Source organism: Daphnia magna, unplaced genomic scaffold (assembly GCF_020631705.1).
Source record: "Daphnia magna isolate NIES unplaced genomic scaffold, ASM2063170v1.1 Dm_contigs201, whole genome shotgun sequence".
Lineage (NCBI taxonomy): Eukaryota > Metazoa > Arthropoda > Branchiopoda > Diplostraca > Daphniidae > Daphnia > Daphnia magna.
The window spans coordinates 1-15,627 of record NW_025533173.1 but is presented as its reverse complement, the minus strand read 5'-3'; the positions used below and the strand labels follow the sequence as shown (position 1 = coordinate 15,627).

At 32.2% G+C, this 15,627-nt stretch overlaps 2 pseudogenes; both read right to left on the bottom strand.

Moving 5' to 3' along the window:
• Nucleotides 1–12,362: 12,362 nt before the first annotated feature.
• Nucleotides 12,363–13,631, bottom strand: LOC123467592 (annotated as a pseudogene).
• Nucleotides 13,632–13,721: 90 nt separating this feature from the next.
• Nucleotides 13,722–14,333, bottom strand: LOC123467591 (annotated as a pseudogene).
• Between the last annotated feature and the right edge of the window lie 1,294 nt (nt 14,334–15,627).

Here is a 15,627-nt window from a genome sequence, read left to right as displayed (position 1 = left end):
TGAATACAAGTATATTTGATGCTGTTTACATATAGAAGTAAAAACTCATGGTATAACAGTGTATTCACATTGAATACAAGTATATTCCATGCAGTTTACATATAGAAAGTAAAAACTCATGGTATAACAGTGTATTCACATTGAATACAAGTATATTCCATGCAGTTTACATATAGAAGTAAAAACTCATGGTATAACAGTGTATTCACACATTGAATACAAGTATATTCCATGCAGTTTACATATAGAAGTAAAAACTCATGGTATAACAGTGTATTCACATTGAATACAAGTATATTTGATGCTGTTTACATATAGAAGTAAAAACTCATGGTATAACAGTGTATTCACATTGAATACAGAGTATATTCCATGCAGTTTACATATAGAAGTAAAAACTCATGGTATAACAGTGTATTCACATTGAATACAAGTATATTCCATGCAGTTTACATATAGAAGTAAAAACTCATGGTATAACAGTGTATTCACATTGAATACAAGTATATTCCATGCAGTTTACATATAGAAGTAAAAACTCATGGTATAACAGTGTATTCACATTGAATACAAGTATATTCCATGCAGTTTACATATAGAAGTAAAAACTCATGGTATAACAGTGTATTCACATTGAATACAAGTATATTTGATGCAGTTTACATATAGAAGTAAAAACTCATGGTATAACAGTGTATTCACATTGAATACAAGTATATTCCATGCAGTTTACATATAGAAGTAAAAACTCATGGTATAACAGTGTATTCACATTGAATACAAGTATATTCCATGCAGTTTACATATAGAAGTAAAAACTCATGGTATAACAGTGTATTCACATTGAATACAAGTATATTTGATGCTGTTTACATATAGAAGTAAAAACTCATGGTATAACAGTGTATTCACATTGAATACAAGTATATTCCATGCAGTTTACATATAGAAGTAAAAACTCATGGTATAACAGTGTATTCACATTGAATACAAGTATATTCCATGCAGTTTACATATAGAAGTAAAAACTCATGGTATAACAGTGTATTCACATTGAATACAAGTATATTCCATGCAGTTTACATATAGAAGTAAAAACTCATGGTATAACAGTGTATTCACATTGAATACAAGTATATTCCATGCAGTTTACATATAGAAGTAAAAACTCATGGTATAACAGTGTATTCACATTGAATACAAGTATATTCCATGCAGTTTACATATAGAAGTAAAAACTCATGGTATAACAGTGTATTCACATTGAATACAAGTATATTCCATGCAGTTTACATATAGAAGTAAAAACTCATGGTATAACAGTGTATTCACATTGAATACAAGTATATTTGATGCTGTTTACATATAGAAGTAAAAACTCATGGTATAACAGTGTATTCACATTGAATACAAGTATATTCCATGCAGTTTACATATAGAAGTAAAAACTCATGGTATAACAGTGTATTCACATTGAATACAAGTATATTCCATGCAGTTTACACATAGAAGTAAAAACTCATGGTATAACAGTGTATTCACATTGAATACAAGTATATTCCATGCAGTTTACATATAGAAGTAAAAACTCATGGTATAACAGTGTATTCACATTGAATACAAGTATATTTCATGCTGTTTACATATAGAAGTAAAAACTCATGGTATAACAGTGTATTCACATTGAATACAAGTATATTTGATGCTGTTTACATATAGAAGTAAAAACTCATGGTATAACAGTGTATTCACATTGAATACAAGTATATTTGATGCTGTTTACATATAGAAGTAAAAACTCATGGTATAACAGTGTATTCACATTGAATACAAGTATATTCCATGCAGTTTACATATAGAAGTAAAAACTCATGGTATAACAGTGTATTCACATTGAATACAAGTATATTCCATGCAGTTTACATATAGAAGTAAAAACTCATGGTATAACAGTGTATTCACATTGAATACAAGTATATTCCATGCAGTTTACATATAGAAGTAAAAACTCATGGTATAACAGTGTATTCACATTGAATACAAGTATATTCCATGCAGTTTACATATAGAAGTAAAAACTCATGGTATAACAGTGTATTCACATTGAATACAAGTATATTTGATGCAGTTTACATATAGAAGTAAAAACTCATGGTATAACAGTGTATTCACATTGAATACAAGTATATTCCATGCAGTTTACATATAGAAGTAAAAACTCATGGTATAACAGTGTATTCACATTGAATACAAGTATATTTGATGCAGTTTACATATAGAAGTAAAAACTCATGGTATAACAGTGTATTCACATTGAATACAAGTATATTTGATGCTGTTTACATATAGAAGTAAAAACTCATGGTATAACAGTGTATTCACATTGAATACAAGTATATTTCATGCTGTTTACATATAGAAGTAAAAACTCATGGTATAACAGTGTATTCACATTGAATACAAGTATATTCGATGCTGTTTACATATAGAAGTAAAAACTCATGGTATAACAGTGTATTCACATTGAATACAAGTATATTCCATGCAGTTTACATATAGAAGTAAAAACTCATGGTATAACAGTGTATTCACATTGAATACAAGTATATTCCATGCAGTTTACATATAGAAGTAAAAACTCATGGTATAACAGTGTATTCACATTGAATACAAGTATATTTGATGCTGTTTACATATAGAAGTAAAAACTCATGGTATAACAGTGTATTCACATTGAATACAAGTATATTCCATGCAGTTTACATATAGAAGTAAAAACTCATGGTATAACAGTGTATTCACATTGAATACAAGTATATTTGATGCTGTTTACATATAGAAGTAAAAACTCATGGTATAACAGTGTATTCACATTGAATACAAGTATATTCCATGCAGTTTACATATAGAAGTAAAAACCATGGTATAACAGTGTATTCACATTGAATACAAGTATATTCCATGCAGTTTACATATAGAAGTAAAAACTCATGGTATAACAGTGTATTCACATTGAATACAAGTATATTTATGCTGTTTACATATAGAAGTAAAAACTCATGGTATAACAGTGTATTCACATTGAATACAAGTATATTCCATGCAGTTTACATATAGAAGTAAAAACTCATGGTATAACAGTGTATTCACATTGAATACAAGTATATTTGATGCACTGTTTACATATAGAAGTAAAAACTCATGGTATAACAGTGTATTCACATTGAATACAAGTATATTTGATGCTGTTTACATATAGAAGTAAAAACTCATGGTATAACAGTGTATTCACATTGAATACAAGTATATTCCATGCAGTTTACATATAGAAGTAAAAACTCATGGTATAACAGGTGTATTCACATTGAATACAAGTATATTTGATGCTGTTTACATATAGAAGTAAAAACTCATGGTATAACAGTGTATTCACATTGAATACAAGTATAATTCGATGCTGTTTACATATAGAAGTAAAAACTCATGGTATAACAGTGTATTCACATTGAATACAAGTATATTCCATGCAGTTTACATATAGAAGTAAAAACTCATGGTATAACAGTGTATTCACATTGAATACAAGTATATTTGATGCAGTTTACATATAGAAGTAAAAACTCATGGTATAACAGTGTATTCACATTGAATACAAGTATATTCCATGCAGTTTACATATAGAAGTAAAAACTCATGGTATAACAGTGTATTCACATTGAATACAAGTATATTCCATGCAGTTTACATATAGAAGTAAAAACTCATGGTATAACAGTGTATTCACATTGAATACAAGTATATTTGATGCTGTTTACATATAGAAGTAAAAACTCATGGTATAACAGTGTATTCACATTGAATACAAGTATATTCCATGCAGTTTACATATAGAAGTAAAAACTCATGGTATAACAGTGTATTCACATTGAATACAAGTATATTCCATGCAGTTTACATATAGAAGTAAAAACTCATGGTATAACAGTGTATTCACATTGAATACAAGTATATTTGATGCTGTTTACATATAGAAGTAAAAACTCATGGTATAACAGTGTATTCACATTGAATACAAGTATATTCCATGCAGTTTACATATAGAAGTAAAAACTCATGGTATAACAGTGTATTCACATTGAATACAAGTATATTTGATGCTGTTTACATATAGAAGTAAAAACTCATGGTATAACAGTGTATTCACATTGAATACAAGTATATTCCATGCAGTTTACATATAGAAGTAAAAACTCATGGTATAACAGTGTATTCACATTGAATACAAGTATATTCGATGCAGTGTTTACATATAGAAGTAAAAACTCATGGTATAACAGTGTACATTCACATTGAATACAAGTATATTCCATGCAGTTTACATATAGAAGTAAAAACTCATGGTATAACAGTGTATTCACATTGAATACAAGTATATTCCATGCAGTTTACATATAGAAGTAAAAACTCATGGTATAACAGTGTATTCACATTGAATACAAGTATAATTGCATGCTGTTTACATATAGAAGTAAAAACTCATGGTATAACAGTGTATTCACATTGAATACAAGTATATTCCATGCAGTTTACATATAGAAGTAAAAACTCATGGTATAACAGTGTATTCACATTGAATACAAGTATATTCCATGCAGTTTACATATAGAAGTAAAAACTCATGGTATAACAGTGTATTCACATTGAATACAAGTATATTCCATGTGCAGTTTACATATAGAAGTAAAAACTCATGGTATAACAGTGTATTCACATTGAATACAAGTATATTTGATGCTGTTTACATATAGAAGTAAAAACTCATGGTATAACAGTGTATTCACATTGAATACAAGTATATTCCATGCAGTTTACATATAGAAGTAAAAACTCATGGTATAACAGTGTATTCACATTGAATACAAGTATATTCCATGCAGTTTACATATAGAAGTAAAAACTCATGGTATAACAGTGTATTCACATTGAATACAAGTATATTCCATGCAGTTTACATATAGAAGTAAAAACTCATGGTATAACAGTGTATTCACATTGAATACAAGTATATTCCATGCAGTTTACATATAGAAGTAAAAACTCATGGTATAACAGTGTATTCACATTGAATACAAGTATATTTGATGCAGTTTACATATAGAAGTAAAAACTCATGGTATAACAGTGTATTCACATTGAATACAAGTATATTCCATGCAGTTTACATATAGAAGTAAAAACTCATGGTATAACAGTGTATTCACATTGAATACAAGTATATTCCATGCAGTTTACATATAGAAGTAAAAACTCATGGTATAACAGTGTATTCACATTGAATACAAGTATATTCCATGCTGTTTACATATAGATAAAAACTCATGGTATAACAGTGTATTCACATTGAATACAAGTAAAATGCAGTTTACATATAGAAGTAAAAACTCATGGTATAACAGTGTATTCACATTGAATACAAGTATATTCCATGCAGTTTACATATAGAAGTAAAAACTCATGGTATAACACAGTGTATTCACATTGAATACAAGTATATTTGCATGCTGTTTACATATAGAAGTAAAAACTCATGGTATAACAGTGTATTCACATTGAATACAAGTATATTTCATGCTGTTTACATATAGAAGTAAAAACTCATGGTATAACAGTGTATTCACATTGAATACAAGTATATTCCATGCAGTTTACATATAGAAGTAAAAACTCATGGTATAACAGTGTATTCACATTGAATACAAGTATATTCGATGCGTTTACATATAGAAGTAAAAACTCCATGGTATAACAGTATTAATTAACAACAACATATAAAGTAAAAACTCATATACATGTATTCACTAAGTACAAATATTCCATGCAGTTTACATATAGAAGTAAAAACTCATGGTATAACAGTGTATTCACATTGAATACAAGTATATTCCATGCAGTTTACATATAGAAGTAAAAACTCATGGTATAACAGTGTATTCACATTGAATACAAGTATATTCCATGCAGTTTACATATAGAAGTAAAAACTCATGGTATAACAGTGTATTCACATTGAATACAAGTATATTCCATGCAGTTTACATATAGAAGTAAAAACTCATGGTATAACAGTGTATTCACATTGAATACAAGTATATTCCATGCAGTTTACATATAGAAGTAAAAACTCATGGTATAACAGTGTATTCACATTGAATACAAGTATATTTGATGCTGTTTACATATAGAAGTAAAAACTCATGGTATAACAGTGTATTCACATTGAATACAAGTATATTCCATGCAGTTTACATATAGAAGTAAAAACTCATGGTATAACAGTGTATTCACATTGAATACAAGTATATTCCATGCAGTTTACATATAGAAGTAAAAACTCATGGTATAACAGTGTATTCACATTGAATACAAGTATATTCCATGCAGTTTACATATAGAAGTAAAAACTCATGGTATAACAGTGTATTCACATTGAATACAAGTATATTTCGATGCTGTTTACATATAGAAGTAAAAACTCATGGTATAACAGTGTATTCACATTGAATACAAGTATATTTGATGCTGTTTACATATAGAAGTAAAAACTCATGGTATAACAGTGTATTCACATTGAATACAAGTATATTTGATGCTGTTTACATATAGAAGTAAAAACTCATGGTATAACAGTGTATTCACATTGAATACAAGTATATTCCATGCAGTTTACATATAGAAGTAAAAACTCATGGTATAACAGTGTATTCACATTGAATACAAGTATATTCCATGCAGTTTACATATAGAAGTAAAAACTCATGGTATAACAGTGTATTCACATTGAATACAAGTATATTCCATGCAGTTTACATATAGAAGTAAAAACTCATGGTATAACAGTGTATTCACATTGAATACAAGTATATTTGATGCTGTTTACATATAAAGTAAAAACTCATGGTATAACAGTGTATTCACATTGAATACAAGTATATTTCCATGCAGTTTACATATAGAATAAAAAACTCATGGGTATAACAGTGTATTCACATTGAATACAAGTATATTCCATGCAGTTTACATATAGAAGTAAAAACTCATGGTATAACAGTGTATTCACATTGAATACAAGTATATTCCATGCAGTTTACATATAGAAGTAAAAACTCATGGTATAACAGTGTATTCACATTGAATACAAGTATATTCGATGCTGTTTACATATAGAAGTAAAAACTCATGGTATAACAGTGTATTCACATTGAATACAAGTATATTTCATGCAGTTTACATATAGAAGTAAAAACTCATGGTATAACAGTGTATTCACATTGAATACAAGTATATTCGATGCTGTTTACATATAGAAGTAAAAACTCATGGTATAACAGTGTATTCACATTGAATACAAGTATATTCCATGCTGTTTACATATAGAAGTAAAAACTCATGGTATAACAGTGTATTCACATTGAATACAAGTATATTTGATGCTGTTTACATATAGAAGTAAAAACTCATGGTATAACAGTGTATTCACATTGAATACAAGTATATTCCTGATGCAGTTTACATATAGAAGTAAAAACTCATGGTATAACAGTGTATTCACATTGAATACAAGTATATTCACATGCAGTTTACATATAGAAGTAAAAACTCATGGTATAACAGTGTATTCACATTGAATACAAGTATATTTGATGCTGTTTACATATAGAAGTAAAAACTCATGGTATAACAGTGTATTCACATTGAATACAAGTATATTCCATGCAGTTTACATATAGAAGTAAAAACTCATGGTATAACAGTGTATTCACATTTGAATACAAGTATATTCCATGCAGTTTACATATAGAAGTAAAAACTCATGGTATAACAGTGTATTCACATTGAATACAAGTATATTTGATGCTGTTTACATATAGAAGTAAAAACTCATGGTATAACAGTGTATTCACATTGAATACAAGTATATTCCATGCAGTTTACATATAGAAGTAAAAACTCATGGTATAACAGTGTATTCACATTGAATACAAGTATATTCCATGCAGTTTACATATAGAAGTAAAAACTCATGGTATAACAGTGTATTCACATTGAATACAAGTATATTTGATGCTGTTTACATATAGAAGTAAAAACTCATGGTATAACAGTGTATTCACATTGAATACAAGTATATTCCAATACATAAGAATAAAAACTCATGAGTTTATAAAATAAAATCATGGTATAACACATTGAATACAGAAAAGTATATTATTTGATGCTGTTTACATATAGAAGTAAAAACTCATTGGTATATACACAGTGTATTCACATTGAATACAAGTATATTTGCATGCTGTTTACATATAGAAGTAAAAACTCATGGTATAACAGTGTATTCACATTGAATACAAGTATATTTCCATGCAGTTTACATATAGAAGTAAAAACTCATGGTATAATATACAGTGTATTCACATTGAATACAAGTATATTCCATGCAGTTTACATATAGAAGTAAAAACTCATGGTATAACAGTGTATTCTCACATTGGAATACAAGTATATTCCATGCAGTTTACATATAGAAGTAAAAACTCATGGTATAACAGTGTATTCACATTGAATACAAGTATATTCCATGCAGTTTACATATAGAAGTAAAAACTCATGGTATAACAGTGTATTCACATTGAATACAAGTATATTTGATGCTGTTTACATATAGAAGTAAAAACTCATTGTATAACAGTGTATTCACATTGAATACAAGTATATTCCATGCAGTTTACATATAGAAGTAAAAACTCATGGTATAACAGTGTATTCACATTGAATACAAGTATATTCCATGCAGTTTACATATAGAAGTAAAAACTCATGGTATAACAGTGTATTCACATTGAATACAAGTATATTTGATAGCTGTTTACATATAGAAGTAAAAACTCATGGTATAACAGTGTATTCACATTGAATACAAGTATATTCCATGCAGTTTACATATAGAAGTAAAAACTCATGGTATAACAGTGTATTCACATTGAATACAAGTATATTTGATGCTGTTTACATATAGAAGTAAAAACTCATGGTATAACAGTGTATTCACATTGAATACAAGTATATTCGATGCTGTTTACATATAAAGAACTAAAAACTCATGGTATAACAGTGTATTCACATTGAATACAAGTATATTCCATGCAGTTTACATATAGAAGTAAAAACTCATGGTATAACAGTGTATTCACATTGAATACAAGTATATTTGATGCAGTTTACATATAGAAGTAAAAACTCATGGTATAACAGTGTATTCACATTGAATACAAGTATATTCCATGCAGTTTACATATAGAAGTAAAAACTCATGGTATAACAGTGTATTCACATTGAATACAAGTATATTCCATGCAGTTTACATATAGAAGTAAAAACTCATGGTATAACAGTGTATTCACATTGAATACAAGTATATTTGATGCTGTTTACATATAGAAGTAAAAACTCATGGTATAACAGTGTATTCACATTGAATACAAGTATATTCCATGCAGTTTACATATAGAAGTAAAAACTCATGGTATAACAGTGTATTCACATTGAATACAAGTATATTTGATGCTGTTTACATATAGAAGTAAAAACTCATGGTATAACAGTGTATTCACATTGAATACAAGTATATTCCATGCAGTTTACATATAGAAGTAAAAACTCATGGTATAACAGTGTATTCACATTGAATACAAGTATATTTGATGCTGTTTACATATAGAAGTAAAAACTCATGGTATAACAGTGTATTCACATTGAATACAAGTATATTCCATGCGTGTTTACATATAGAAGTAAAAACTCATGGTATAACAGTGTTATTCACATTGAATACAAGTATATTCCTGATGCTGTTTACATATAGAAGTAAAAACTCATGGTATAACAGTGTATTCACATTGAATACAAGTATATTCCATGCTGTTTACATATAGAAGTAAAAACTCATGGTATAACAGTGTATTCACATTGAATACAAGTATATTCCATGCAGTTTACATATAGAAGTAAAAACTCATGGTATAACAGTGTATTCACATTGAATACAAGTATATTTGATGCTGTTTACATATAGAAGTAAAAACTCATGGTATAACAGTGTATTCACATTGAATACAAGTATATTCCATGCAGTTTACATATAAATGAAAAACTCATGGTATAACAGTGTATTCACATTGAATACAAGTATATTTGATGCTGTTTACATATAGAAGTAAAAACTCATGGTATAACAGTGTATTCACATTGAATACAAGTATATTCCATGCAGTTTACATATAGAAGTAAAAACTCATGGTATAACAGTGTATTCACATTGAATACAAGTATATTCCATGCAGTTTACATATAGAAGTAAAAACTCATGGTATAACAGTGTATTCACATTGAATACAAGTATATTCCATGCAGTTTACATATAGAAGTAAAAACTCATGGTATAACAGTGTATTCACATTGAATACAAGTATATTTGATGCTGTTTACATATAGAAGTAAAAACTCATGGTATAACAGTGTATTCACACATTTGAATACAAGTATATTCCATGCTGTTTACATATAGAAGTAAAAACTCATGGTATAACAGTGTATTCACATTGAATACAAGTATATTCCATGCAGTTTACATATAGAAGTAAAAACTCATGGTATAACAGTGTATTCACATTGAATACAAGTATATTCGATGCTGTTTACATATAGAAGTAAAAACTCATGGTATAACAGTGTATTCACATTGAATACAAGTATATTTGATGCTGTTTACATATAGAAGTAAAAACTCATGGTATAAAGAGTATAATAATCACATTGAATACAAGTATATTTGATGCTGTTTACATATAGAAGTAAAAACCTCATGGTATAACAGTGTATTCACATTGAATACAAGTATATTTCCATGCAGTTTACATATAGAAGTAAAAACTCATGGTATAACAGTGTATTCACATTGAATAAGTATATTCCATGCAGTATATTTACAGTTTACATATAAATAAAAACTCATGGTATAACAGTGTATTCACATGGAATACAAAAAAGAGTATATACAATACTTTACATTGAATACAAGTATATTCTGACAGTTTACATATAGAAGTAAAAACTCATGGTATAACAGTGTATTCACATTGAATACAAGTATATTTGATGCTGTTTACATATAGAAGTAAAAACTCATGGTATAACAGTGTATTCACATTGAATACAAGTATATTCCATGCAGTTTACATATAGAAGTAAAAACTCATGGTATAACAGTGTATTCACATTGAATACAAGTATATTTGATGCTGTTTACATATAGAAGTAAAAACTCATGGTATAACAGTGTATTCACATTGAATACAAGTATATTCCATGCAGTTTACATATAGAAGTAAAAACTCATGGTATAACAGTGTATTCACATTGAATACAAGTATATTCCATGCAGTTTACATATAGAAGTAAAAACTCATGGTATAACAGTGTATTCACATTGAATACAAGTATATTATTGATGCTGTTTACATATAGAAGTAAAAACTCATGGTATAACAGTGTATTCACATTGAATACAAGTATATTTGCATGCATGTTTACATATAGAAGTAAAAACTCATGGTATAACAGTGTATTCACATTGAATACAAGTATATTCCATGCAGTTTACATATATAAGTAAAAACTCATGGTATAACAGTGTATTCACATTGAATACAAGTATATTCCTGATGCAGTTTACATATAGAAGTAAAAACTCATGGTATAACAGTGTATTCACATTGAATACAAGTATATTTGATGCTGTTTACATATAGAAGTAAAAACTCATGGTATAACAGTGTATTCACATTGAATACAAGTATATTCCATGCAGTTTACATATAGAAGTAAAAACTCATGGTATAACAGTGTATTCACATTGAATACAAGTATATTTGATGCTGTTTACATATAGAAGTAAAAACTCATGGTATAACAGTGTATTCACATTGAATACAAGTATATTCCATGCAGTTTACATATAGAAGTAAAAACTCATGGTATAACAGTGTATTCACATTGAATACAAGTATATTCCATGCAGTTTACATATAGAAGTAAAAACTCATGGTATAACAGTGTATTCACATTGAATACAAGTATATTTGATGCTGTTTACATATAGAAGTAAAAACTCATGGTATAACAGTGTATTCACATTGAATACAAGTATATTTGATGCTGTTTACATATAGAAGTAAAAACTCATGGTATAACAGTGTATTCACATTGAATACAAGTATATTCCATGCAGTTTACATATAGAAGTAAAACCTCATGGTATTTTTTTTTTTATTTTATGGGCGTGGACTCGAAGACCGAGTATTGCCCCGTGTATTTCACCCGATAAGCATCAAAGTTACATGTTTTACAAAAGGGAACGTTCCATAGGACTAGAGAGTTGTACATAAATTTGGGAAACTGGGCCTGCGCGGCGGCTCTGGTGCGGGCGTGCCGGGGCAAGACCAAAGGGGATTTGAGTACCTGTCCGGCTTGGTTAGACCTTCTAGACCACCAGCCGGTGGTCGCCGGCATAGCTACATTCCCCTATGGGTTCCCGACAGCAGTTCCCAGAGCCCCGGCCTGACGAGCTGATATTATTAGAGAGAATAGGAGAGGGGCTAAATTAAAATACCAGACCATCAACAATGACAACACTGTACTCTAGTGGCTGATTTCATAAAATTGAGCTACTGGTTCACGAGAAGCGAGCAGAGGGCGTCTCCGAGGAAAGCGCTAGTCTGTCCAAGAGAGCCCTCACGCTGGCAGTGAGACCATAGTCTCCGGTGGCTGGATGGGTGGCCAACGGGAACGCGCGCTCCCGGACCCCATTCCTAGCCACCGGAACAGAGCAAATAAGATATGCTTCAAGAGGCCTAATATCAGTGTTAGACGAAATAATATAGAGACACGAGAAGCGCTCGTCTTCAACTATTTAAGAGAGAAACGCTTAGTGCTAAGCACATATTTGACCAGTGCATTCCAGGACAGATTTGATTTTGGGAAGATATGGAGAGGAGGGGGCCAAGGAAGGTTGACGGCAAGGAGCTTCTCATACAGCTCCTCTCTGAGACTAGAGTAGTTTGGGCAGTAGAAAAGAAAGTGAGTAATGGACTCAATAGTAGCACCGCATCGACAGGAGGCGGATGAAGTAAACCAAACCGATGTTGGTGAGCATTTAGGGGGCAGTGGCCTGTGAGTAGCTGGGTAGAGATTGCACTAGTTTTTACTTTGAGGAGCCTGTTGGCGGAGTACACATCAGTGAAGAAGGCTTTTACGCTCAAGTTGGTTGACAATGACACCCACTCCTTATTCCACATATTCCATACGGATTTCGAGGCTCTTTCTGAATAGCCTTCGGGGAGACCGGGGCGTATCGAGTTGTAAACGGAGAGGGATATTTGGCCCAGAAGCTAAGCTAGGGCGAGACCAGGTGAGTTTGGATTGGCAGCAGTGAAGACATGACAAGAGTTGCCGAGTTTTGCCAGAAGATCAAGGTTGCTCACCTCCATCAGAGAAAGTGTAGCGGCCGGACTGAGCATTACGAGCCTTTCAACTAAGATAATTTCACTGCTGGTATACTTAGGCCTCAGCTCCTTTATAGTCTCAATGGCCTCCAGCAAGAGCGACGCTCAGTCCACTGCGGAAAGAGATTGAGGGGGTAGCGACAGATTAAGTATCCTGATTACAGCCGCGGAGTTTGTGAAGACTACGCAAAGTCCAAGCAGCGCCAGAGTTCAGAAACACACGAATATAGCAGCGGAGGGTGTTTAGCGCGCATGGAAAAAGATCGACAGACGCGTAAGAGAGGCTAGAGGAGTAGAGACTAATTCTCCACGGTGGGTGTTGAGTAGAAAGAAATGTACTGACTCGTTCACTCTTTTTGTGCATAAGTTCATGGGGGAGACGCTAAGGATTAGTTTGCTAGATGATTTGACAAACTCACCAGCCGGTTGAGAGAGCAGACGAGAAGTGGCTATTTCCAGTATGCGGAGATCAAGTGGAAGCATATTGGATAAGATAATGAGCGATTCGGTAGGGGCCGCTTTGAACGAGCGCGTAATCATCCGGAAGATCAACCGCTGAAACGAACGGATCTTCTTTGAACCGGCCTTTGTGGCGTAAAACGGAAGCCCAGACAGAGCAACCGTATGTGAAGATGGGCTCAACGGTGGAGGAGTAGAGAAATCGTAAGCGTTTCCTATCGTAACCAAAGATTGCCGGAGGCAACTGCTTACAGCCATCATGGCCCTCGTCGCAGATACACATTTTGCTTCAATGTGATTTTTCCATTTCAGCCGAGAATCCAAGACGAAACCAAGAAAAGAGGCTGTATGCGAAGGCGAGATCCTTGTATGGTCAATGAAGACATAAAGATTGTCCCAAGGAATCAGCTTTCGGGAGAATATGACAAGGACAGTTTTAACAGCATTAAGAAACAGCTTTCTAGACGCAAGCCAACTAGCTCCGACAGAGTCACAAACAAGTTGGAGGTTTTTAGTGGCAATACTCGCTTCTTTGTGGGACGTGATAATAGTTATATCGTCAGCATAGGCGATCATTTTGACCGGAAATGGGAATGTGAGGCGGAGTAGGTCATCGACAAGCAGATTCCATAGTAAAGGTGAAAGAACTCCACCTTGCGGACATCCTAGATTAACAAAACTGGTGTGGGTATGTTCCTTTACAGAAAAGCACGCCTGTCTATTAGAGAGGAAACTGCTTATGATTTTTATGAGGTAGCTGGGGCAAGCACGTTTAGCTAGAGCGTGAATAATGGCCGGATGCCAGGCAGAGTCAAAGGCACTCTTGATGTCCAAGAAAGCGGTGGCGCATACTTTATTCTCGGAGAATGCATCTTCGATGAAGGAAACCAGGGTATGCGCCGCTGTTTCAGTAGAGTGGTTGGCTCTGAACCCATATGTTGACTAGTACTGATCCAGTTGTTTACACTATCGAACCAGAGCAACCGGCCCAGAACTATCTTCTCGAAAATTTGGCCAAATTGGACACTAAACTAATCGGTCTAAAGCTGTTCAAGGAGGTGTAGTCACATTTATTGGGTTTGCCAATGACTGAAACTATAGCGACTTTCCAGGAGTCTGGGAAGAAACACATGGATATGCACGCATTGAGGATGACAAATAGGTACGGTTTGATCAGCGGTAGGCTAAAAAGTAGCAGATCGGCTGCGATGCCATCAATTCCTGGAGCGGATTTAGTGTTAAGTGATCGTGCCGCGGTTTCAAATTCCCAGTCAGAGACCGGAGGGGTTCATCGTCGAGCTGAGAGAGGACAGCGGCAAAGGCTTCACTTTCCACTGCTGAGTGAGTTGATTGAGACGGGGGTTCAACAGGAAAGAAATGTCTGGCACAGCCCTCTGCAATCAAAATCGGATCTGCGGATAGAGCTCCATCGATAGATACTTCAGAAGGTGAGAGATAGACTTAGTTTTTCCCGCGAACTCAGATAGGACCGGAACATATCCCCATTGGTCGCATTCGTCCTAGCTTTCTCCCAAGCTCTACGTTTAGCAGC